This window comes from Spermophilus citellus, assembly GCF_964194105.1.
Source record: "Spermophilus citellus genome assembly, chromosome: 11".
In the NCBI taxonomy this organism is placed as follows: Eukaryota; Metazoa; Chordata; class Mammalia; order Rodentia; family Sciuridae; genus Spermophilus; species Spermophilus citellus.
Genome location: NC_138192.1, coordinates 727,971 through 754,596, shown reverse-complemented (window position 1 = coordinate 754,596; position 26,626 = coordinate 727,971).

The following is a 26,626-nucleotide window of genomic DNA, read 5'->3' as shown; positions in this document are numbered from 1 at the left end:
TCACGTGCACAGCACCATGTTTCAGTTGACCTTAATATTCTTCTTCTTAAAGCAGATACCAAATTCCCTGTGGTGGAGTTTGCACCACAGCGAAAACTCAAAAAGGCTCAATGACTACACACTACATACATGGAGACTTTAAGCTCCCAGTGGCCACAGTTCACGTGTAGAAAGAGGATCCTTTCTACATAATTAGAAAGAAATGCTGAGGAAGGCATTTGGTAGTATATTGTGTAACACATGCTCATAGGGCCCATCCCTGCATTTTCATACTTTATCATTGACACATTCAATCGTAAACCCTACCATAACCCCACTAACTGTCGCCACATTTCCTGATATTTTTGGTACATCTGAACCTTCTGTACAGAAAATACATTTAGATCATATTAGGCATTATGAGTTTTTTCTTTTCCATTTGGATGGAAGCCTTTCCAAATTAGATACATACTCATTGTACTGCTTATCCATGTGTCCTCAATGGTAAAAAAAATGCATAATATCCTCCATCTTTTCAAAATATCCTGCTCAGAACACATATTACCATATACATATATATTTTCATGTTGGTTGGTAACAATTGTCTAACCAGAACACTAAGCATAAATTTGGACTGAAATAAAAATGCAACCTAACCAGACCCCCATCACTAAATGAGTATATACATGAAAGCCTGTTTCCTAAAGTGAATAGTTATTTGTAGTTTGAATGCTAACAAATAAATTATCCATGGCATTTACTGATATGTATTCTTATAGACTCATATGTTTAATGTATGTACAGTCCACAAACTATGAGATGTTGAATATATGAGTAACATGGAACTCAGAAGTGCATTGAACATGTGCATGTAGGTGGACTCTTAGGCATATGTTCACAAGTTCAATACCAGGAATAGTCACATTTCCTGAAACAAACAATCATTTTCTCCTACTCACACTAAACCCATTCAATGTTGAATAGTAATCCTAATATCACTGGTGTCATTATACCTGGTTTATCAATGAATCTATAGTCATATGAGATGGGATGGGCTTTTTGATGTATTCTTTCCTTATCAATACCTACTGTGTTTATTTGTTCAAGAATTCTTCCTGAAATTTGGCCAGTACTGAGAAGGTGCTGGTGGATTCATATGAAAGATATTTAATGGCTCATTGAAGGAAACTTCTAAAGTGATTCCTCTGAGGCTTCACAGAAGAGAGCACTGAGGCAAAGAGATTCTTCACCTGATAGAGCAGAACAGTAGCAAATAACAAAAGCTCTGAAAGAGTTTTTGTTGTTGTTGTTGTTTGTTTGTTTGTTTGTTTGTTTGTTTTTTGTAGGTCCAAAGCTAGGGCAATGAATTTCTTGCATTGCTCATGCTGCGTATATATCTATGTATCCAGGCAGGGTTCTCCTTTGAAAACCTTAACTTCCACAGTGATTTCTGAGTTTCCCAGTGATGCTCATGAGTCTCTTCCTGAAGTCCATAGATGGCCATTTCAGAAGTATTGAAGCCAGTAAACAGCTTTTATAGGAATCTGCTGAGGGCCACTGCCAAGTAGGAATGACGCATCAAAATTTCCTTGCTAGCGTACCCCATGTTAAATGGATTTCACTGTTGACATTGCATGTAAGGTGACCTTGCTCAAGGACCAAGGCAGATCTGGGTTTAGAGCTGATCAGGTTTGAGGAAGTATCCCGGTCCTTGGGTTTAGGGCGTTCCCGGTTTTAGACAATAGGGGTTTTAGGGAAGTTGGAGGTTGAAGATTATTGCTGCCGGGATTAGGGTGTTCCTGCTGCTTGTTCCAATTGAGTTCTCGTGAGATTCAAATGGGATATTGGAAAAAGCCTCGTGGAGTAGGTGAATGGGGCGGAGGAGAACTGGGATTGCCCCAGAGCGTGTGTGGAGGCTGGTGTGAGTTCGGGAATAAAGAATTGCTGTTTGAATCGACAAAGCTGTGTGGTGGCTCGTGATTCTGTGCCCAGCCAAGACATTGGCAGGAATCCACCAGTACCTTCACTGTAGTGGTCAAATTTCAGGAGGAATACATGAACAAATAAACGTGATAGGTCTTCCCCGTCCACAAGACAAGCAGCTGTCCATTCATTAATTTATAGCATGATTGCTGGAAATTTTTTCCTTAGACAGAGCACCTCCACTGTTGTATTCTTTTCTATCTAGGATGGCACATGAAAAGGAATATATCAACACCGAAAGAGTAGCCTTCAGCAAAAGGACTCATTACAATACAGGCAAATAACAGTGGAACAGATGCTTTTCCTTCCATATTCTCAGGCAATGAGAGACAAAACCAGAGATTGAAACCCATGTCCGAAAACACAAACACAAACACACAGACACAAACACACACAAACACAGACACACACCCCTGAAAAGGGCCTGTGTCCATCCCTAGTGTCATCTGACTGGTGGGTTAAGCTCTGTCCACCTGCTTAGCCTCTATATCCTCAGCTCTAGTGTCCTGGGGAAAACTCATGGCGTTCTCAAGACCCAGTCATGACCTTGTACCATCACTGTTAGGAAAGTCTTCTCCTCAGCGCTTTTGTGACATTTGGATTTCCACGGATCAGTAGATAACAAGAAAGTACAACTCTGTGCTTAGTGAGGCCAGACAAGTGATGAGACCGGCACTGTTTCTGCCTCAGGGTGCCTAGCTACCTGTGTTCTTAGTTCAGAGAGTGTTCTATCGCCAAGGAAGATAGCTGAAGTCACTCAACTAAAAGAAGTGAGATGAGGTCACTTCCTTGGCAACCCCTTTCCCCTACCAGGTGTTCCCAAAGTCCCATGAGTAGGAGGCTGCACCCGTCTTCCTGTGACTTTTTCAAAAGCTGACAGAGTTGGACCAACACACCCAGGATCAGTATCCTGACAGGCCTGGTTCTGTCCAGCTACCCTGGATTTAGAAGATAGAGCTTAATTCAGACTCATCCCCTCATTCTGACCATGTTTTTTTGTTCTGGAAGATGTCCTCTCAGGACCCACATAGTTGTCTTCATGTTCCCCAGGGATCATTCTGGCATCTACCTTTGAGGTTCTCAGTAGGTCTACAATCCCCTATACACCTCTACTGCAACCCCAACTCTATATATGCTCTTTGGTGAGATTTGATTGAGTTATTATAGTTAGGTTAGAGTTAACATGACATTCTGATTAGGGTGAGAAGTTATTCCAGAGGAGGAATATTGGTATCTGGAAACATGAATATTCATAAGAATATATCAGTGAAAATATGGAACTGAAAAATAAAACCATGTATGATCTGAATCATAGAAGGGAATTAGGTGGGCAATGGGGATACATATTTTTGAATTCTTGGACACGCTGATGTACCGATAAGTGAATACATGATGACACAGAAAGTGTACAATTCATAATTGAATGTGTAAGTCAACATCCACTGAAATTTGCACAGTATGTAGGTTTTCTATGTAGATTCAGGGAGAAGAATGAGTTAAGGTTTAGTATTGAATTTTCTTTTGCAATAGGTTTTGTGTTAGATAATGAATGTGAATGTCAGCCCACATAAGGATTCCTAAGAAGGTACATTGGAAAATATATATAAAATCCAATAAAAATATACTAGTTCTGAGACATAGAAATGTATCTATGAGTTATATGATTATTAGTATTTTTTAAAGGGGAATGGCAGAATACAGAATATGAAGAAGATACAAAATACTCAGGCATCCTAATGGTGAATATTCAATGTATTTATCAAGAGACATATCTGCATCCATAGGAGTACTGGATTTTACTTCACATTCAATTTTGGTATAAACATAAGTTCAGAATTTGTATTGAATTTTCTGTTAATAACTTTACTTTTATAAAATGAATATCAGATAACATGTATATTTTTTCCACCATACCTCTGAAAATGTTTGAAAACTATAGTGTTTTTATAGGGAAAGATAAATGGTGTGTTCCATGTATACCAATTTTTTCTTAGACGATACATGAATATATCCCAGGACAAATAAATAATAGATTTTATGCAAATTTAAAAAGGAAATTTTAAATTATGTTTTACATATACATGGAATATGATATTTATGTTCAGGCATGAATTCAAAATTGCTCTAATTTCTGTGGTAATATGAGGTCTAGTATTTCATAATGAGTTTGTTTGGGATTTGCTAATAGATCAAATATGTTTCAAAAATTAAGCATTATTAAAAAATATTAATTTCAAAATGAGTAGGAAATCAAGTATAAATGCATGTGTTCTGAAACAGAAACTGATTTAAAGATAATCACACATATACTGATTTTTGAACATGGGGTTGAATTTATATATCTCATATTGAATATAAACTAATTTAAAGGCTAATGTATCAGTGATAAGGAAAGTATAAGACAAAATGCCCATACCATCTAATATGAATATACATAAGTTAATGATAAATTATGTATACTGACAGTGATAATATTAGTGTTACTATTCTATATTGAATGGGGTTAGTGTGAGTAATTTAAAATGTATACCAAGAAATGTGAATATTACTGTTATTGAACTTGTGAACATATGCATAAGGTTAAAATGTGTAACCTTATGCACATTTTAAACTCAGGTTAGAGTTCACTGTTACTTATATATTCAATATCTCATAATTTGTGAACTCCACATACATTTTGTTTCTGAGTCTGTACTAATACGTATCACTATATGCCATTAATAATTAAATATATAACATTCAAACTATACGTAACTATTCTTTTTATGGCCCATGCTTTCATATATATACTGGTTTATTGATGATGGTCTGGTTAGGTTGCACTTTTATTTCATTCCAAATTTATTCTTAGTGTTGTGGTTAGGGAATTGGTACCTTCCAACATTAGAATAGTCATTGGAATGTACATGCAAAGTACTGTATGAAAAATATATATAGAGAGAGAAATACATTTTTTGACCCAGGGTATATTGTGAAGGCAGTCAGTATATTATGAATTTTTTTCAATATGGAGATTCATGAATTAGTATAATAATGAAGATGTAAGTATTTTGGTAAGACATAACAATCAAAGTGAAAAAGGTAAGTCAAAATGCATAAACCCACATATTGTCTAACTGTATTTCTTTTACATTAGAATTAGTTGAATCAATAATATTAGGAAATATAGATAATATTTTGTAGAGTTAGGGTTAAGGATTGAATATCAATGATAAAATATAAAAAATGCACAGAATGCACCTGTGAGCATGTGTTACACAAATATACTTCCATGTTCCATCCTAAGCAATGAGATAAATTTATCATTGTCCCAAATGAAACACATTTAGGAAAGAATAAAATATATGCTATGGCATATCTGGAATAGGAAATTCTCAGGGACTCACAATATTGGAGGTGGCAAAGAAGAGTATAAAAGTAGGAGAGAAAGTAAACATTCCACATAGATGGAGGTGTTCTGGCCTATAGTTTCTTGACAACCTGCCTGTTTTTTGGTACTTATAATTTATGTTGCTGCCAGGAGTGTTGGCTCCCATTGGAGTAAGACCACCACCACTGGCTCTCTATTTGTGCAAACTGTAGTACATGGTTTTCCATTTTCCAATTGGCATGAGAAAGCACAGCTGAATCCTCTTCCTGGAGTTTAACTGCGGCCACGGAGAGCTGAATTGCCGCAGTCTGGCTGGGCAGAAGATCACGAGCCACTCACAGCTTTGTCGATTCAAACAGCAATTCTTTATTCCCGAACTCACACCGGCCTCTACACACGTTCTGGGGAAATCCAAGTTCTGGGCCCAAATTCACGTACTCCACCAGGCTTTGAATCCCAAAAACTTTCTGAATTCCACGAGAACTCAACGGGAACTCAGGCAGCAGGATACACCCTATTCCCAGCAGGAATAACCTTAAACCTGGAACTGCCCTAAACCCAGATTGTCCTAAACCGGGAACGCCCTAAACCCAAGGAGCAGGATACTTCCTAAAACCTGCAGGATACACCCTAAACCTGGATCCACCCTGGTCCTTGAGCAGGGTCACCTTTCTCAAACATACATGCAATGTCACATCGAATGTCCAAGGCAAGTCCATTTCCACGAGTCCTTCCTCTAAGCAACATGGGGTACGCTGGCAAGGAAATTTTGATGTGTCATTCCTACCTGGCAATGGCCCTCAGCACTGAATGTAGAATGAATTTCCAAAAATACTTATATTCATTAGTAAATTCATATTGTCAAGCCATGATAATATGCTGGATATAGTGCTTTAGGTTATTATAATTTATTTAAGCTGTTCTTTTTTTCCCTAAATTCAGAGATTGGGTCTCAATGAGTTGTTTAGTGCCTTGCTTTTTCTGAGGCTGGATTTCAACTCGGGATTCTCCGGCCTCAGCCTTAAGAGCTGCTGGGATTTCAAGTGTGCACCACCATGCATATCTTTTTTTTAATTTTTAATTGAATACTAGAAACTTTAAAATTATACTTTTGAGCAACTGCTTGGTTGAGGGTTATGAGGACATTGCTGCCTCAGAGAAATGTTTATGAGTTTAAAGCTCACGCTGTTTTTTTTTTTCATAAGACCAGAGAACAGAAAATAAAATTTAATACACACACATACACACATATATATTCACAAATTGATTTTACTAATATACAGTGATAAATGGAAATTAACTTCTCTCCCGGGTAGATCCAACTTTTTGCAAAAAACTCTGCCTAAAAATAAGGCACTTAATGCAATTCACAGAAAGAAAACAAAACAAAAAAAAATTGTGGAACATGCTCTTCATACAAGTTACTTGAAAACCCAGTTGCAAACAAATAAAAAAAAGAGATAAATGAAAAAAAAAAAAAGAAAGAAAGAAAAGTCAGTTGCAGAAGATCACTGAAGTGGTTACAGGCCTCGGCAGTGAGGCTGCATTAGTCTGATATATAGTCATTATCTTAATCACTTTTTAAAATTTTTTAAAATGTGGTGCCAGTGATTGAACCCCAGGCCCTATGCATGTGAAGTGAGGAGCCTAATGAGTGAGCTATATTCCCTGTCCTGAGCCCTAGTCTTCTAACAATAAAATGGAACAGCCAAGAACTAGCATTCTGACTATATTAGGTTCTGGATGGATGCAGTTTACTGTCACTCAAACTTCAGGCCCACTATGCTCAGTTTAGAGGTGGTGCCTGAAGCCTTATCCAGTGAGTCTTTTAGGTGAGAACCGTCCAATCCACCCACAGCCAGTGTTGAGAGGATGGGCTTCCACAATCTCCTGTTCCCTTTGTGTCTGGAGACCCTCATTCTTTGAATCCTTTTCTTGGCTTCCTTTTTTAGATCAGGAGCCCTTGTTTCTGTGCTACACAGGTGCTGACAAAAATTCTAGGGACAACACTCAGAACCCTCTAAGCAAGGAATTTTTTTTAAAAAGAGAGAGTGAGAGAGAGGGGGACAGAGAGAGAATTTTAATATTTATTTATTTTTTCTTAGTTCTCGGCGGACACAACATCTTTGTTTGTATGTGGCGCTGAGGATCGAACCCGGGCTGCACGCATGCCAGGCGAGCACGCTACCGCTTGAGCCACATCCCCAGCCCAGCAAGGAAATTTTAAGTGTACCTTGTCATCTTGTAAGGAGACTGTTTTAAGCTGGTGGAAGTGACATTGGTGGGATCTGAAAATGGTGACTTTAGACTTCTCATGGTCCTCTCCAGAGCCTGGGAGCCAGACAACCTCTGTGTGGTAGCTCAGATTTCAGACCCCTCTGAATACTCTAGTGGAGCTTAGATCAGCAATTAAGACACTGGACCTTCTGTTCCATAGCTCCTTCCTGAAGCACTGTGTTGGAATCCATGTGCCACTGGCCCATGTCCCCAGATATGTCATGAAGACTGGGACAATCATAAGGAGAGAACATCAACTCCATTTGTTGTGTTTATGCATGAGGGAAGCTGTGGTTTTTAAGGCTTATTCCTCTTGAGGTTTTTTGTTGTTGTTGTTGTTGTTGTTGTAATGTTGTTTGTTTGCTTTTTGTTTTTCTGTACAGGGAATTAAACACAGGGGTGTTTATCCACTGATCCACAGCCACAGCCCATTTTTATATTTTTATTTAGAGACAGGTTCTCACTAAGTTTCTTAGGGCCTCATTAAATTGCTCAGACTGGCCTTAAACCAACAAGCTTCATGCTTCCTGAGCTTTTTAAATGTTGGGGAAGCAGTATCTCAAATCCAGAACAACAATCAGAAACCCAGAACTTCAGCTTAGCTTTTCATAGGTCTGGATAAAAACTCCTAGTTTTCCACCTCTTTATTTACATTTCCAATGTCAGGGTTCCCTGTTCCCCTCGAATGAGGATAAAACAGAATAGAGAGAAAAATGACAGGGTAGACAAGATAATTGGCATCAGTCAACCACACCTGTGGACTAACCTATAGATATATTAATGAGCATGATTAAGGCATATTTCAAATTTAAATAAACCTTGAGGTTCACTTGTAGAAACACCTTCAACAAAGTTCTTTGTCTCAAGGGTAAACCCAGATGAATGTTATAAAAAAGAGGATTAGTGAAAGAAAGGATGGAAGTGAACTCAAGTGGTAGTCAGGATGCCTTTTTCACTAAATATTTTATAAATTTGCTCCATGCTCTGAAAAAAAAAAACATATATAAACTCATAAGTTGGTACACTATATTTTTTTTTCCCTATCATCTTCTCTCATGTTTGTTGGTAGTTCTATTTTTTTTACTAGAGATTTAACTCAGGGGCACTTGACCATTGAGCTCCAGCCCCAGCCCAGTTTTGTATTTTATTTAGAAAGAGGGTCTCACTGAGCTGTTTAGCACCTCACTTTTGCTGAGACTGCTTTGTACTCATGATCCTCCTTTCTCAGCATCCTGAGCCAGTCAGATTACAGGCATGTGCCACTGCATCTGGGTATCTCTTCTTGCTTAAATGAATTCTACTCTGTTTACTCTTACTTTTCCTGAGGGTCCATAAATTCTATTCTTCAAAAATTGTTTGACAAGAACCAGAAGAAATTGGCAAATTGGGGATTATAGTCACAGCTCAAAAGTCCAGTTTCAACATTATCAATTACCTATTTTTCCATGTTTCGGTTCAGATGGATATATTATCTGTGATTGTTTTCTCCTAGAACTGGAGTGCAGATTTATACGGTTCTGCTTTATCCTTATGAGGGTTTCACATGAGAAGAAAGCAGGGAAAAATTAAGTGACACTAAAGAGTATGATTCCCTTCTAAATAAGATAGTAGAGTTAATATGTCTAAATTAAAGATTTTTTTAAAAAATGTAATTGATGGTGGTGGAGAGATATCTCAATTGGTAGAATGGTTGCCTTGCAGGCACAAGGCCCTGGGTTCAATCCCCAGTATAACGCCCCCCCCCCCCCACACACACAAATGTAATCCATTTTTAAATGAGTGGTTTTATTTTATTTATTTATTCATTTTTAATATATGAAGCACCACTTTATTAAAATGACTTGTAGAAACATTACAAACTTTCCAGTATGGCAGAAAAATAAAAGTTGGACTGGACTTGAACTTAAATCCCAAGCAAGTTTAATTTCAAGAGCTAAAGTACACAGTAAGTCAGAAGGTCAAAGGCCATGTCAATAATCTGATACTTTTTGCATGTGTATGTGTTGCAGTAATTCACTTGCAGGTCAGCATGAGAAAGGAAAGAAGAAGCAGAGCAAGCAAAGCAGCAGCAGAAAAAAAAAGTCCTTTATTGTGTACAAGCAATCTTTTTATAGTATTGTGAACAAAGAAGGCAGCCTTCCAACATCAATAAATCAGGTCTTTCAGCTAATTAAACATAGCATACAGAAGTTTTACTTTCTAATCATAAGTGACCCGCTTCTCATGGCTAATCTACTCTCGGCCTGGAGCATGCTGAGCTCTGCTCTTGTTAAGAACAGATAATAAAATTTTTCTCAGCGCCCTCCTAGCCCACTTGGCAGAACATCCCGTTTGCAGGCAAGTCCTCCCAAGGACAGCAGACACCTCATTTTCAAGCATGTCCGCTGTTACCTATCTATACCTTGACAGAATATCCCGTTTGCAGGCAGACTCCACCAAGGACAGTAATAGTAATGCAGTCACATCTGATTCTCCATAGTATGTGTGCTGGGTATTGAACCCAGGGCCTTGTGCATGCAAGGCAAACAGTCTACCAACTGAGTTATATCCTCAGCCAATAACCTGGTACTTTTAAAATACCTTTTTATGTAAATTTTAAACTTTTCAATATTGTTTTGAATTCAATCAATAACCCCAAAATCAGAAAAGCAGAGAGTCAGGTTTCATATCCAACTCTGTTTTCAGTTATCACAATTTTTGAGTTGTGACCTTCCTTTGGAGAATTTCTGGATTGTGTTCTCATTCCAACCTCCCATATTTACCTGGTTCTGAGTTTTAGAACGGTCTGACCCAATGTGCCCACAGATAGTGCAGTCTTTTGGAGTATTTAGGAAATACCAGTATCTGATCCTTGCCTTCTAAGAAAGCATTTTAACTCTAAGTGTGCAGTCTCTAAGGGGAGTAGTTTGGTGCACTGCAGCTGGAAGCAGTCTTCTGGTATAACTTTCATCTAAAAGGCATTTTATCTGTTTTCTTTCATTAGATACCGTGAATAAAGCTACAATAAAAGTGGGAAGTGCAGTAATATCTTTGATGAAACAATTACAATTCTATTAAATATGTACCCAGGGTTATTATTACTGGATTATATGACATTATTTTTTACCTAGAATTATTATTTATTTTTATTTGGGGGGCTACTGGGTTTAATCCATGGGCACTCTAGCACTCTGCTACATCCCCTGCAATTTTCTGTTTTATTTAATTATTTGTTTGTTTTTTTTTATTATTTGAGACAGGGTCTCACTGAGTTTTTTATAATATTGCCAAAATGCTGAGGCTAGTCTTCACTTGAGATCCTCTTGTCTCATTCTCCTTAAGTCATTGGGAGTACAGGCAGCTACAACATTGCCCTGCTACTGGAAATAGTGGATTATATGACATTTTTACTTTTAGTTTTTGAAGAACCTTAATACTTTAAAAAAAACATATTTATTAAGTTTATATTGTCACCAATATTTTTACATATTTATGTACTCTGGAGTCCTTATTATCTTTCAGATATTTGTTTGGTTTGGTTTAGTTTGGTATTTTTAATTCAACCTAGGAATGCTCACCACTGAGCCATACCCACAGTCATTTGTATGTTTTATTTTCAGACAGGATCTCCCTAAGAGACTTAGAGCTTTGCTAATTTGCTGAGGCTGTCTTTGAACTCAAAATTTTCCTGCGTAATTCTCTTGAACCTCTGGCATTACAGGTATGTCCCATCACACACTGGCTCTCAGATTTTGCTTATAGCCTTTCTAACTGCACTGTGCAAACTGCAAGAAGTCTATTTTACTGATCCATTAAATCTCTGAGGCAAGTTTTTATAAAGTAGCCAGTGTTGGACAGTTCTGTAGATATTTCTTGGGAATAAACAATAACCTTGTGATTTCTAATTTTTTTTCTGAACAAGAATTGGATATCATAGTCCATAAATGGGTTGAAAAAATCATGTAAATTAATTTGTTTGCATTCTATGGAATTTTTCATATGCTGTCACCTTTGCTTCCAGAGCTTGGGACTTCAGGAAAAAGTACCTTGAAGAGAATATGTTAAATGGAGACACTCAGTACACTAATAAACTTATTCTAGAAACAATTGGTAGTCCTGGAGGTATCACTGTAGAAAGCAGGTTTGGGCAAGGCTCAGGAAGTTCTAATATCTCACTTAAGATACTACTGGTTTACTGTATTTTTTATCTATTACATCCACAAGAGAAGCTCATCTGGCAGCAACAACAGTTGGAAAAATATACCAACAAATGTCTTCTTGACATTTTACTGAGGGTGATGCTGGCTGTTGAGGATTTGGTCCCAAATATTGTACTTTATTCAAGCAGGACTAATGCCAAGTGTACCTCAGATTTTCTTGCTAAATGAAAAAACATAGTTTCTAAATTTTCTCATGTATCTAAGTCTCTTTATTTATTTATGGCTTTATCAAATAGACACTCATACTATGAGTAGCTTATTATCACATATATTCATAGATGGAAGGAGAGTCCAGAATTTTAATATTCTTCTTTATTTTAAACATCACTCCACTTAACATCTGCATTTTATTGTGTTGCTAAGGTTGGAACCCAGTACTTTGTACATTCTGCACACACATGTTACCAGTAATCTGTGTCAACTGTCCGAAATTCCAACTTCAGATTCGGATTTCACTTCAAATTGAAAGTTACTATTTATATGGTTGGATTAGATAGGCCTCTTTATTGCTTTCAAGAATACCAAAAAAAATTGACATATATAGATTTAGATTGGTTCATGTTAGGATTTATTGGTTTGTATTATAACAACATAGTTTCATAATATACCTTAATGCCACATAACAATAAATACTTTATTTGGTACTCTAAATTAGAAGCTTGGGGTATTTTACATATTTCACTCTTCAGATAATTTTTTTTTAAGTTTTGGTTTTATTTATTGAAAGAAAAACATAATAAAATTTTGATGGGGAACTACTATACATCAAATGAGATAAAATGGTTATCTTTGCAATGATGAGTTTTATTTACACACATGGTTTGTATAATGTAGTACTTTATGTCCTTCATAGTTTTTTACTTTGTGGTAAGTTCTACATATTTCCCTTGAAATATATATATATATATATATATATATATATATATATATATATATATATATATGATATACTACACAGATATTACTTCTATATAATACTTATGTGATATTGTTCTGTTAGTTAAAATGAAAGTACTAAAAATCAAATTGTGTCTTGTCCCTAGAAACTGACTTTTCCCAAATTCTAGTGTTTATTTCATTTTGAAATTACCTCTCCTCTTTCCTTTTATCACTCAGATTTCAACCATATAAATCAACATAGCTCTAGCCTTATGCTACCATACAAGTATATTGCTATCAGGGTTCACTATTACAGTAGTTCCTATAGGTCTATGCTATTTGTTAAGGAGTATTATATATATACATATATATTAAATAAATAGTTTTCATTAATAAATAACAGCAATTTACAATCCCTCTTTAATTCATGAGCTTTTGTTTAATGTTCTCATCAATATAGTATAATTTTTGTCTGATTTTTTTTCTATTTCTCTAATTTGTTACAATTTTGAGAGGTTTACAATTTGAATATTTCTCCTACATAAAGTGGTTATTCAAGTCTCTTGCCTCATTTTCATTTGGTGCCTCTATCATTTCCTTTTTTATTAAAAGTGCTTAGCTATATGTGATGTCATTAGTTCTCCCACTCTGTGACTTATGTTTGTTAATAGTTTATAAATTTTTAATGTTTTGTGTAACTTTTTGAAAATACATAATTGCCTTGTTTAGTGTTTTTTGAGATTTAAGCAAACAATGCCATTTCACTGATCTATATCCCTAGCCATTTCTAAAACCTTAATATAGACACATTGTCAGTAAGTGACCCACACTTACCTTAGTCTCCCAAATAGATAGCATTAGAGTTATGTACTATGATATTTTCACTATAAGTCTTTTTTATGGAGGCAAGTAAAGGAAAATATTTGTACCAGTGTCCAAACTGCAATAAAATCCAGATACCTCAGTGGTAAGGTGGTGTCAGAAAAGCACCACATACAACTCTGAATCTTTTACTCTCTTTTTAAATAAAATTCCTGCTGTTTGCCTAAAAATTAAAGCACTATGTATGAGAAAGGTGAATGAGAATTAAGTCCTCTGGAGGCACTGATGTTGATTTTTAATTCTGGTTGATTTAGTCACATGGTGGGGGGGGCTAGCAATTTTTCTATCTTTCCCAACTATACTGAAAGAAACAAGTAGATGTGCTGATTTGAAATGACAAAAATGCATTTCAGGGAGGTGATATTACAGAAATTTTCAGGGCCCAATTTTGGAAATGTGGGAAAAATACATGCACATATATATACAGTTATATAGAGAAATAGATAACATGAAGATGAATTTATTGTGCCACATGCATTGTACATGGAAGGTAATTATAACATTTAAAAAATAAAGATATTAGGAAGTGAAGTGATATAAGACTCTATAATTGTAGGAAACATTAATAGCAAATTAGTAAAAAGAAATTATATTAATTCCATATGTATAAGCTTCGGTTTTCAGCTCTTCATCTGAATTTGATTTTTCAAATGAGCTTTTGTGGATATGAATTTTTTTAAATTTTTTTAGTTGTACATAATACTTTATTTTACTTATTTATTTATGTGGTGCTGAGGATTGAACCCAGTGCCTCACACATGCAAGGCAGGTGCTCCACCACTGAGTCACAACCCCAGGCCCCGCCCCCCTCCCCCCGCCATCGCTCTCTGAATTTTTGTTGTTATTGTTGTTTTTGTTTTCAGGATTCAATAAGCTATGTTGCGATACTCTGTCCAAAACTCAAGTTTGTGTCTCTTTTACCACTTATTCTTATCTGCAAAGGCAGATGCCCACTTTATTCATTCTGTGCAATGAACTGATTTTTTTCCATCCTTACAAACAATGTTTGGAAGAACAAGCCTATTGGTGGGGAAGGGGGGGTCTTCCATATCCTATAATATGGCTCCTAGACTTTGTGGGGTTTGAGGATTCCTCCTTGCTTATTTACCACCATCTTTCCTATGAGAGGGGCTTGCCTATGGTCTTTGTTTGAGTCCTCTATCAACACAGAAGAGAAACACTTGAAGTCACAAGTTAAAGAATACCAGAAGCCATCAGATTTGAAAAAAAAAATGTAAGGAATAATGTAAGGTAGTATGGCCGTTCCATCAATTTGATATGAGTCCATTCACAGTCACTCACACTGAAAGTCTTTTATTTAAGTTATCCATAACCATAAGAGAATCATTTCTGGTTATTTTATTCCAATAATTGTCTAATCCTTTTTAGCTATTATAAGTCAGATATTATTGCAATTTAAACCTATGTGATCAAATTTCCATCACGATAATGTGATCAGCATTAAGTAGTAATTATCAGTACATTGAAACAAGCTGCTCTAAAACATGATTAAAAATTCACTGACTTTTCTGATTGTCAGCAACAGCTCAATCCGGCAGCTTTTAATTTCTGAGTGATATGTAAGTGTACTTGCGATTCTTTCATCAGTATCAGCTTCCTTGTGATGTAGACTACTCCTGTTCTTTGAGGAACTATTTTGTTCATGTAAGACACAAAAATATTCCCTTTGTTTTCAATTATTTCTGGTAACATCTACCTTAACAATGATTTCCTTATGAACTTAATGAGGGTACATTTTATTATTTAAACTAAGAACACTAATTTTTACAGAAAAAGTTTTTCTACTATTATACATTTCCTGATTATTCCTGGTTTATATTTTGGAGACTGGCTGATAATTTTTAGTTTTTTAATCTATTCAGTTTAAACCTGGTCAATTTGTTGGCTGTTTGTCTATCATCTATTGCATTGAGTAAATGGGATTTGGTCAATTTTATGGTTCCATTCTCTATATTTTTAGATTATAGATATTAGTGTCTTAAAGTTTCCCATAAAAGTCTTTGGCTATTTTTGATGATGGTAACTGGGAATTAAACTCAGGGGTACTGGATTACTGAGTGTTATCTCCAGGCCTATAGTGTATTTTGTTTAGAGACAGGGTCTCACCAAGTAGCTTAGTTCTTTTTTGTTGCTCAAGCTGGCTTTGAATGTGTAATCCTCCAGCCTCACCCTCCCAAGCTGCTGGGATCATAGGTGTGCCACCTTGCACAGCTATATCTTGCATCTTTTAATTTGATGTTATGAAAAACTTGAATATACAAGTATACTATACTTAGATAATTATATTTCCATTAAGTATATATCTATTTATTGTGGTAACAATTTTTCTGTGTAATGTTTCTCTATGAAATTTCAGTATTATATATATATATATAATCATTATGTTAGCATCATGTCCTTGACAGTATTTTACAAAATTTAATATTTTTGTAGCTATGTTGTAACTAAAAATAAACAAGCCCATGTATCCCTAATTTTATGTAATCCTAATGTAGTTACTTTTAGCTGCTCTTTTCAGTGTTTGTACTCAAAAATTTGTCATTTTATGATAAGTAGACTAATGAAAAAAGTTGGAATCTTCCAACAAAAACAAAAAAATACATGTTAAATTGCATTTATTCAGGTCATCATAACATCTGATAGGACTCTAAAGGACATAGTACTGTTACTTATTCATAGATGATTGTGAGTTGTTTCTGTTTATTTCTGCTTAGTAGTTAATGTGTTTCTACAATGTGTCCATTAAAAGCATAGCTTATAATTCTCTCATTATACATTCATTAAAAATATCAGTTTTTTGAGGGTCTCTTAGAATAACAGCATGAGGAGATCGATGGAAGTTCAGCCTAGAAAAACTAATGAACAGAAAAACAACAGCAACATAATTCCAACTATTTATAATTGCTGGTCCAGAAATGTAGAGCAAGAAAACAGACAAGTAAAAGTTAAAACTAAACTATTAAAGGCAATAGAAATGCATGATCGTCTACTTTCTTTGTGAATATTTAAAGCAACATATAAAACTGCATATGTAGAATATATGTCCTTAGTACCACAAAAAAAAAAAAACCTAATATCATGTGAGAAGCATTTCCAGGATTATCTATTATCTTCTTTGACACTTGTTTTGAGGTTTCTTAAGAAAAACATGTAAAAGAATAGACATTATCTGCAGACTCAAGTGTTTAACATTTTTATTCATTACCCACACATATACATTTGGATTGGTTCAAAAATTCTGGTTTAATTTTACCGATTTACAATTTTTTTCAGGGCACAATCAAAATTGTCAGAATGTGTCTCTTGCAGTCTACCATGTGCTTAGGGCGATAGTAGTTATTAATCAAAGAAAATCAGTCCTTATCTGGGCTGAGGAAAAAACTATCATTCATTTTCAGTTTATCCAGCTTCTTTCTTATTGACTCTGTAGGAGCTACTCTTTATTGTACATTCTATATATCTACCAACTTAACTAAGGTACTGATTAATTTATTTTTAAAACTTTACTGTGGAATGGGCTTTAGTAAATTAGTGGCTCTCTCTCTTCACTAGATAGATTACCTTATGTATTATTCATGATTATATGTCTATATTCATTATAAAACAACGTTTATGTTATGCTTCTTCTTCTTGTTCTTCTTTGTACTGGGGAATCAAATTTAGGAATGTCCTATAATTGAATAATATTATCTCTGCCTAAGTTGACCAATTGGTTTTGCACTTTCATTAGTACCAGAGATTAAATCCAGTGGCACTTAACCACTAAGTAATATCCCCACCCCACCCCCCTTTTTTATTTTGTTAGTTTATTTATTTAAAATTTTTTGTACCAGGCACTGAAAAAGCAGATGCATATCAACTAAACCACCTCCCCAGGTTTTAATTTGAGATAGGGACTCACTAGGTTGTTTATAGCTTTTCTAAATTGCTGAGGCTGGATTTGAACATGCAATCTTTTTGGCTAAATCTCCTACCACTGAGATTACAGTCATGCACAACCATACACAGCTTACTCTTTATTTTTGTGACAGGGAATCACTAAGTTGCTTAAGGGCTTATAAAATTGCTGAGGCTGACTTTAAACAGGAAATTATCATTTTCTGTTTTAGTCTCCTGAACTTCTGAAATTACAAGAAAGCACTGTCATGACAAGGTGTCTTGTACTTATTTGGTTGGCCTCACTATCCCAACTTACTAAAATTATAGATATACACAGTCATGCCTGGTGCCTGCTGAGCTTGTGTGAGGTACTGGGTTCAATTCTAATTACTACAAATACATAAATAAATATAAATAAAATTCCACTATATATATATATATATATATATATATATATATATATATATATGAAGCAAGATACATATTTCAAATTTGCTTTTTAAAATTTTACTATTAAATGCACATTTGTTAATCACAGTTATTAACGTTTATTAATAATACTTGTTATTAATCCTATGTTATTATAATTAGGCTTCATGAAACTGGATAATGAACTAAAAGAAATGTATATGCTCTGGTCTCAGGGGAGTACAATTCTTCAGCTATTTACAATATATAACATGTACCTGTGATTTGCAACTTTAAATTATTACCATCAAAAAAGAACTAAAATGAGGCTATTGAAGTTGTAGCTCAGATTTCTTACCTAAGAACTAAGTGCTGATTTGTGATTTAAAGAATGATTATATAAATCATTAATTTATTTTTAGTATATTGGAGGTATTAGACTTTTCAGGCTTTTGGTGATTGAACCCATTGACACTTTACCAATAAGTCACAGCCTAAGCCCTTTCAATTTAAGGCAGGGTCTCCTTAAACTGCTTAGGACCTCAATAAGTTGCTAAATTGGACTCCAATTTGCAATCCTTCTTCCTTAGCCTCCAACATTGCTGTGATTACCAAAGTGTTGCCACTACACCCATACAGATATTAGTTTCAAGAGATCACAATTAGAAATAGAAAGACCTTGTAAATGGCTTTGCATTTGTAATTCTCTGGTCTCAGCCTCCAAAATTGCCAGTATTGCAGACATATGATAATTGTGTAATTTGGATCTTTGTGAATTACTTACTTATATATCAATGTGTAAATAATATGTCAGGTATATTTCTGCTTAGGATATTATTTCTCCGGTTTCATTTTGTCTTTCAGTAAATACCATCTGCCTCTCTTTTCATACATGTGACTGTTCCTTTGCATAGTTTCTTCTGTTTGAGAATGTGGATATGAGATAAAAATGGGTTTATCTTTTTGTTTTTACACAGACCTATGCCTTGATATGGTAGACTAAGACCCATGACCTAGGCACTAGCATAGGTAAGAGAGATTGCCAACACTGAACTATAACAAAAAAAAGGGAGTGAGAGAATTGAAGTGCCCAGAGAACTGAGGAGAATGAGACTCAGCACACTAATCAGCATGGAGATCAAGTTTTTATTCTATATCATATAAATAGGCAAGAGAAAAAAGCACATGTGTTAAGTACTTCAAGATTGTGGTTAATCTTGTGGAGTTTTTATTCATTCATAAAACAGCAACACCAATCAAAAGAGTAGTAACAGAATAATAATTATATCATGCTAATATTTCATTTTAACAGTAAGAAATATGTACAATAAATTTAAAGGTTGGATTAGCTATCCTTTCAAATAAAATAAATAACCAAATATGGTGGGACATGCCTGTAATCCCAGGACTGTGGGTAAATGAGGCAGGAGGATTACAGATCTGAGTCCAATCTAATGAACTTAGAAAGACCCTGTGTCAAATAATAAAAAATCAAAGGAGTAGAGGTGAAGTTCAGTGATAAAACACCCACCTGGATGCCATCTGTGTTTCAAAAATACAAAACAGAGAGAGAATGAAGAGAGAGAGAGAGAGAGAGAGAGAGAGAGAGAGAGAGAGAGAGAGAGAGAGAGAGAAAGCAACCAAGATTAGAAATTAAAATTTGTACTTGGGTTGTGGCAAAACAGTAAAACACCTACCATGCTTGTGCACTGTCTTGGGTGATCTCAAGCACTGAATGTACACATACACACTCACAAAAAATACATATTTATTTATATGAGTATATTAAAAGCTTGACAACTTTACAACAGTGGTTGATGTATAAGCATAGTTTTCTTATATATTTATCACAAATTATAAATAAGCAAAAAGAAAAACTAAAATGATGATTATATACTTATAACCACAGTGTATTCACATAAATGTAAGTGGATTTCATAATAAAAAAATCATTGTTTTTTTTTAAAACAATCAAGTTACATTTTTTATATGCCTATTTTACTGGCTGAGATTTTGGCTGTCTTAAGCATTCCATAAAAAAAAATCTATTCATTCCAGCAAAGCACATGTGAACTTAAAAATAACTTTAAAAATATTTTCAGGGTATAATTCTTTATTATTTAGTATATTAATATATGAGCCATTCTCAACATTTAGTTCAGAAAATTATTTGAGATGAAAAGTAAATAGTGCACACTAGCAGGTTTTCTTTTTTTTTCTCTCTCTCTCTTTCACACAGCTCTTGGCAATGACTAATCTGTGCTTTCGCTTCAAGAATTTACTTGTTTAGAAAATTATATATAATATTTATTTTAAAATATTTGACCTTTTTTGTTTGCTTTTCTCCTTTCTCTCAATTAGCTTAAGGTTTTCATGTACATCTTTATTGTAACATTTAGTGCTTCCATGAAACATACTTGCTCAATATGGCTGGGATTATACCTCAGAGGTAGAGTGCTTACCTACATATGTGAGGCCCAGAGTTCAATTCCTAGTAATGCAAAGATAATATTTCTGAACAATATTCTACTGAAGGGATATACAGTTTTCCATTTATCTACTTACCTTGCATTGATTTTATCTTTTGGTTCTTATGAATAGTTCAGCTATAAATATTCCTATATAAATGATATTATGAAAACATTTTCAGTTATTTTTGGTATATTTTAGAGGTAAGTGCTTGTTCATCTACTAATTCTTCATTGTACCAAGAAAACACCAAGTAAATAACCAAATATGGTAATTTTACTTTTGTATCAAAGAGGCATGGAATTTTCAATTTTTCATTATACTTGACATTTTTTTCTTTTCCTTTTTATGCATTTTAGGATTTTTTTTGCAAAAGTTAATATTTTGTTTGTTTTGTTTTTACATAATATAAAATAGTTGCATTTGTATAGGCAACAGAATTCTGATTTACTTAAAGGCATAATAAAACAAAACAAAAATGACAGTTTAGGGAAATTTGTCTATGTCAAGTTTTATGATGTCATCTAGATTTTACAGCTTATCATTGACTTAATAGCTTGAACAATTTCGTGGTCTCTGGGATGTAAAACATTTTTTATGGCTTAGTTCCTTATCATGGAGCAATTATTAAGGGTGCATTTTGGCACTGGAGCAATAGAACCTAAAAAGAGAATTATTTGGGCTGTGGGCTCAATCAGCTTCTGAAGAAAAAAGATTGACTGGCCTCTAGCTAAGGATAGAAACTGGGTCAAAATAGTTATTTAAAAACAAGAAGAAAAACTCATGATTTTGTTTTCACTTTCATGATGAGGTTATTTTTTGTACAGAAGTTTTCTCAAGGCCATTTTATTATTTTTTATTCCTACATTGAAATCATAATTAAGACTCCAGAACTAAACCTGATTTATAAATATGTAATTGTTCTTATTTTTTATAGTTTTAACTCTTATATTCTGGTGTAAGATTAATTTCATGTCAACTATTGTACATAATCTCATGTAAAATCCAATAACATTTTTGATATATGAATATGCAATTACATCAACCTTGCTTATGGAAGAGACTAGTTTTTCTTCATTTATTTTTTCTGACAAAATTGTCAAAATTAAATTGACCAGAGATGTGGAGTTTACTTCTGGCCTTTAAATTTTCTTCATTGTTGTACGTCAGATCTTATTCTCATATATACTATCACTACATTAAATAATTATCATATTTAAAGTGATAGGATGTGTAAATTTCACTAAGATACAGTATGTAACAATAGAAAACTTTTACTTAATTTTATAAGAAATTAAAAAGAAGAGCTAGTGAGAATAATTCAATTTAATAATTTAAATTTAAATAATTAATTTAAATTTAATACTTTTATTAATGATGGACTTCATGTACAATAATGGCTAAATTAATTAATTAGGTAGTGATTTATGCCAACTAGGATTGTGTCAGTACTCATCATTAGCAAAATAACAGAATCACCTTATGTTGCATTTTCCAGAATTTATTCTCATTATTAAGTGAGGCATCATTATACTTACCATACATGTTACAATTATATAATATATAAATAATATGAAAGATTTACTTGTAAAATTCACCAGAACTCTTTGATTTAATTTGTGTTCTCAATGCAACATTTGGCATTAATGATAGTTTCTATGTTATGGTCAATGTTAATATGTTTAAATATTACTACTTTGATTAATATTTTTCCTCTACTCTTCTATTAAAAATTTTTTTCACAAAATATTAAAACTGATATTTAGCTAATGAATTCTTAGACTCATTTTAAATTTATAATTTAATATATGATTTCTTTTTATAATAAATACTTTTTTATTGTAGTTGAACACTGTATATTTATTTTATTTATTTATTTTTTATGTGGTGCTGAGGATTGAACCCAGGGCCTCACATGTGCTAGCCAAAGTGCTCTACCACTGAGCCACATTCCAGGCCTTAGTGTGAATTTTTTTTAACCTCAATTTAGAAAACTTTTTCAGGCTTTTTTTTCCTATGGCACTGGAGATTGAACCCAGAGCCTTGTGCATGTGAGGCAAGCACTCTACCAACTGAGCTATATGCCCAGTCATAATTACTGTACATATTTTTGGTGTATACTTTTATCTTTTGATATACAAACATATCATAAAACCAGCTCAGTAATCAATTAATTCATTCATTACCCCAATGTATTTTCTAGTACCCTTATTAAGACTCTCCCTTATGCTCTTCCCCACTACCTTTCATGAAATAAATTATATTTTATGTAGCAAGACAAATACTGAACCAGTGTCAAAATTATACAGATCAATGAAACATTACAGAGGGATCATACTACATTAACTACTATTTCTAGAGCATTATTCTAGAGCATTATTTATATTAGACAGAATAGGTTCATGCCCTCTTGCTTTCACTATACCCTCTAGTCTCCCTAGTGGTAACTTAAACTGTTTTGTTCCAACTAGTTCTTTTACAATATTATTCTTTATTAAAAAAAACAGAAGTAGGACAATTTATTTATTTATTTATATTAAAAATAGGTAGAATATATAGCTCATTGTGTAGGAACCCAACTTGGAACCCATAATTCTTGATGCTCTTTTAATGGAGTAAATCAGAGCACGATCCTGGAGTCAAGAATAAAGAGGGGTGGCTCAAAATGTCTGGTTTGGGGCATTAAGAGTTCAGTTATGAGAGGTTGCCAGGGTATAAAAATTGATAAAATGGGTTGTGGGTATGGGGAGAAAACCTGAGGAAGTTGAGATGAAAAGGCCAGGAAGTGGAGCAACACTAGATTTAAGTCGGATGAGCAGTGGCTGAAAAGAAAGAAATTCAAGGCTTTAAGAAAAAAAGAGTGTTTCATCTTTGGTAGAGTGCTAAGAGCAGGAAGCCAGGTGCGTGTCATCCTTGTTTGATTACACCATTAAGTCTCTTTTTTAGAAATTCCTAAATACGAGGCCACTTTCTTAAGTATTATGCTTTCACAATATTTTCAGTCTTCTCCCATTTGGGATCCACCTTTTCTGAACTAATACATCCTCAGCAGTTTATTCTGCCTCTTCAGATCCATTCTCCTACTCCTTCACCACTTTTTCTTCTGCTCTTTCCAGTATGCCTTTTCTTCCACTGTTTCCTTTTTCAGATCTTTGATTCTCAAATGTGCCATATACTCTATTATATTTTCTGACATTGTTGTGGGACTGGGCATAGGCTCATTGGAATCTCAGTTAGCAGGGCCCTGACTTAGGGGGCCTGAACAGTGGAAGGTTGTGGCAGATGCAGACTACTTTTGGTGCTAAAAGCAGCAGTGGAAGCTGCATATTGAAACTTTCTAAGAATATTTTGGTGTCAAAGAGTAGAATTGATGATTCATAAGTTATGCCTATATAGCTAGTGCCAAACCAGTTTTCAACATAGCTCTAAAATTTTGATTGGCAAACAGAAAATGACAATTCCAGTCGATTAATATGTTTGTAATTTTAGTCTTTTTTTCTATCTTTTTGTCTTTGTATTTATGTTTTTCTTCCTGATGGGTATGCAATAGTGAATTGGCTTTAGTATTAACTTGCCTTAGTAGTAGTGATTTGTACTCCTTTTTATATATTTATTTGACAGTTGAATATTTCCACTTTGTTAAGTCTATTTAGAAACATTTTGACTATGCTTTACTCTTTTGGTATGTCTTTTTTTTTCCCCTCACAAATATAACACATCATTAATTCTGACATATCAACTTTTCACTACATATGTATTCTGCAAGTATTTTCTCACACTTTATGTTTTAACTTTGATCGCTGGGTGTTCTTTGATTTAAATATTTTTTTAAAAAATGGCCTTCAGATTTATAAATCCATAGAAATATACAGGGAAATGTCTTAAAAAATTGGTAACAGAGATAACTGATAATATGTAGTCTTTTTCCTTCCTAATATTCAAATAAGTAACATGCACATTTACTGTAAGAGGATGACCAAGGACTGGAAAAAAGTGTAAATAGAGTGTTAGTTGGAATACTCCAAAGCTCCATGGAATTGGGAGAGTATCAAGAGTTCCAAAAAAAAAAAGACTTGCACTCTGAATGTGGCTCTGTCCTCTCTTTATCCATCTCACTCAGATTTGTGGGCCTTTTACCTGTCTTGTTTTATTCTGCTGGCTCAGTGTCCCCTCTCCTTCTTCATCCACTGTGCATAAATTTTCTTTTGTGTAATTCTGTCACATATTCTGTGCAAGAATAAGAATAAGCTCAATGGAGGATCTACCACCAAGAATGCTGTAGTTCTCAGATTCTATGCATTTTGAATGTTTTATACTTGTGTGACAGCACCATGTTCTATATATAAAAATGCAGTTTGTCTTTTAAAGTCTCCATCACCACAAAAAGAAGAAAATATTTGTAACCATAGGAAAAAAATACTAGTAGCCACTATAGGCTAGAATGATCCTGTGTCATGGTAATAAAAACATCCATAAGTATAAAAGAATGAGTTTCTATTATTTTAAGACATTATATTTCTGATTATTTCCTTTAGAAGCATTAGGAATGTCCATGGATTTTTTGCAAGTTGAATTGACTATGAGACGAAAGTGAATTCTGCTAAAGTGGTAGTATCAAATAAAGAAAGTGTTTGTTCAGGCTGTGTACATATTTGCAAATTATAATTGAAAGATGCCAACACTGTCATTATAAACAGTAAAAGCACGGTCAGGCAAATTCTTTATTATTTTGATTTTTTTCTTAACTGTTGCTTACTGACAATGTGACCTATTTGTGTGACTTTAGAAAGTATTCTATCCTTTAAATAACTTCTTAGTCCTTATTCTTTATAAAATATTTTGTTCTAAAATAAATTCGAATATATTTTTATTTGAAGTGTTCAAAAGTATATGGCTGATTCTGACAAATTTCCTAATTAGATATATTTTTGTTTTTGAAGACTGGCAGATTTCTGTATTGCTTGTGTCTTCTACTTAAGTGAGAAGAGGGGATTTGCTGGTTCATGTTTTTTTTTCACTTTGTGCTGAGTGAATGTATTTGTGTCTATTTGGTGGTCTTGTTTTTTGTTTCTAAATTGTAGCCCTGTGAAATTCCCACCCATGTTAATATCATCAAATGTAATATGGTCAAAGTAGGGAATATACAAAGTAGCTTTCTTGTGTCTGTTGCTTTGTAATTTTGTTCTTTCTCCAAATGAGAAATAACAGATTTTGAAAAGTAGACATTTTTAAGATCACCAAAAATGAACTGTGTAAAAATAGTAAAAATTAGAAAAGGCCAAAAAAAGCATATGTGCTTGGACTTCTGATGAATGCATATAATGTTGTGAATTTTTGCTTGAATGTTCTCTAAAGTGTGTTGTTACTGTGTAGATAAAAAAATTGAGAGTCATGACATAAATTCAGTATGTCCACATAGAACGTTTTTCATCTTTAACACGTCCTAGAGTGTCACATGTGTATTAAGGGATTCCTATACTCCTTATTGTGTAGTGTTTAGTGTCTTTTAAATCATTCTTGAATTCATTTTCTGAAACTTTAAACAGTGAGAGCAAAATATCATGTGGAACATAAAATAATTCAGTATCACAAATAATACATCCTGGCTTTTTTTAAATGTCATTTATGATTTATTAAAAAACAGTTTCAGCAAAGTGGAAGATACAAAAGCAAAACTAGAACATTAGGGATAAATAAAATAGATGCCTGTTTTGAGATCATCACCTATAAATGGGCACAATAACTTCAGGAGTTATAAGACAGTGTAAGATTCCTTTAAATATTCCTTATTTTCCCAGGAAATGATAACATAATGGAGAGAATGAGAACATAGATCCTAGAGGAAAAGAGTAATTATAAAACAAAATCTTTAAAAAAAATGTCAGAGAGCATATCAACAGAGATATAGAGAGATCAATTTTCTTCTCAGAAAAGAAAGATGGGGTTGGCATGGTGCACACCTATAATCCCAGAGACTTGAGAGGCTCAGGCAAGAGAACCGAAAGTTCAAAGCCAGCCTCATCAATTTATCAAGGCCTTCCAAGCTGTTCCCAAACAACTCAGCAAGACCCTATCTCTAAATAAAATACAAAAAAAGGGCTGGGGATGTGGCTCAGTGGTTAAGTACCCCTGAGTTCAATCATAGGTACCAAAAATAAATAAATAAATAAAAACTTGCCATCCTCCTACCTCAGCCTCCTGCACTGCTGGGATTGCAGGTGTGCACCATTCTGCCTATTTTATGACACACAAGATTATAAAGACCCAATGAACCAATATA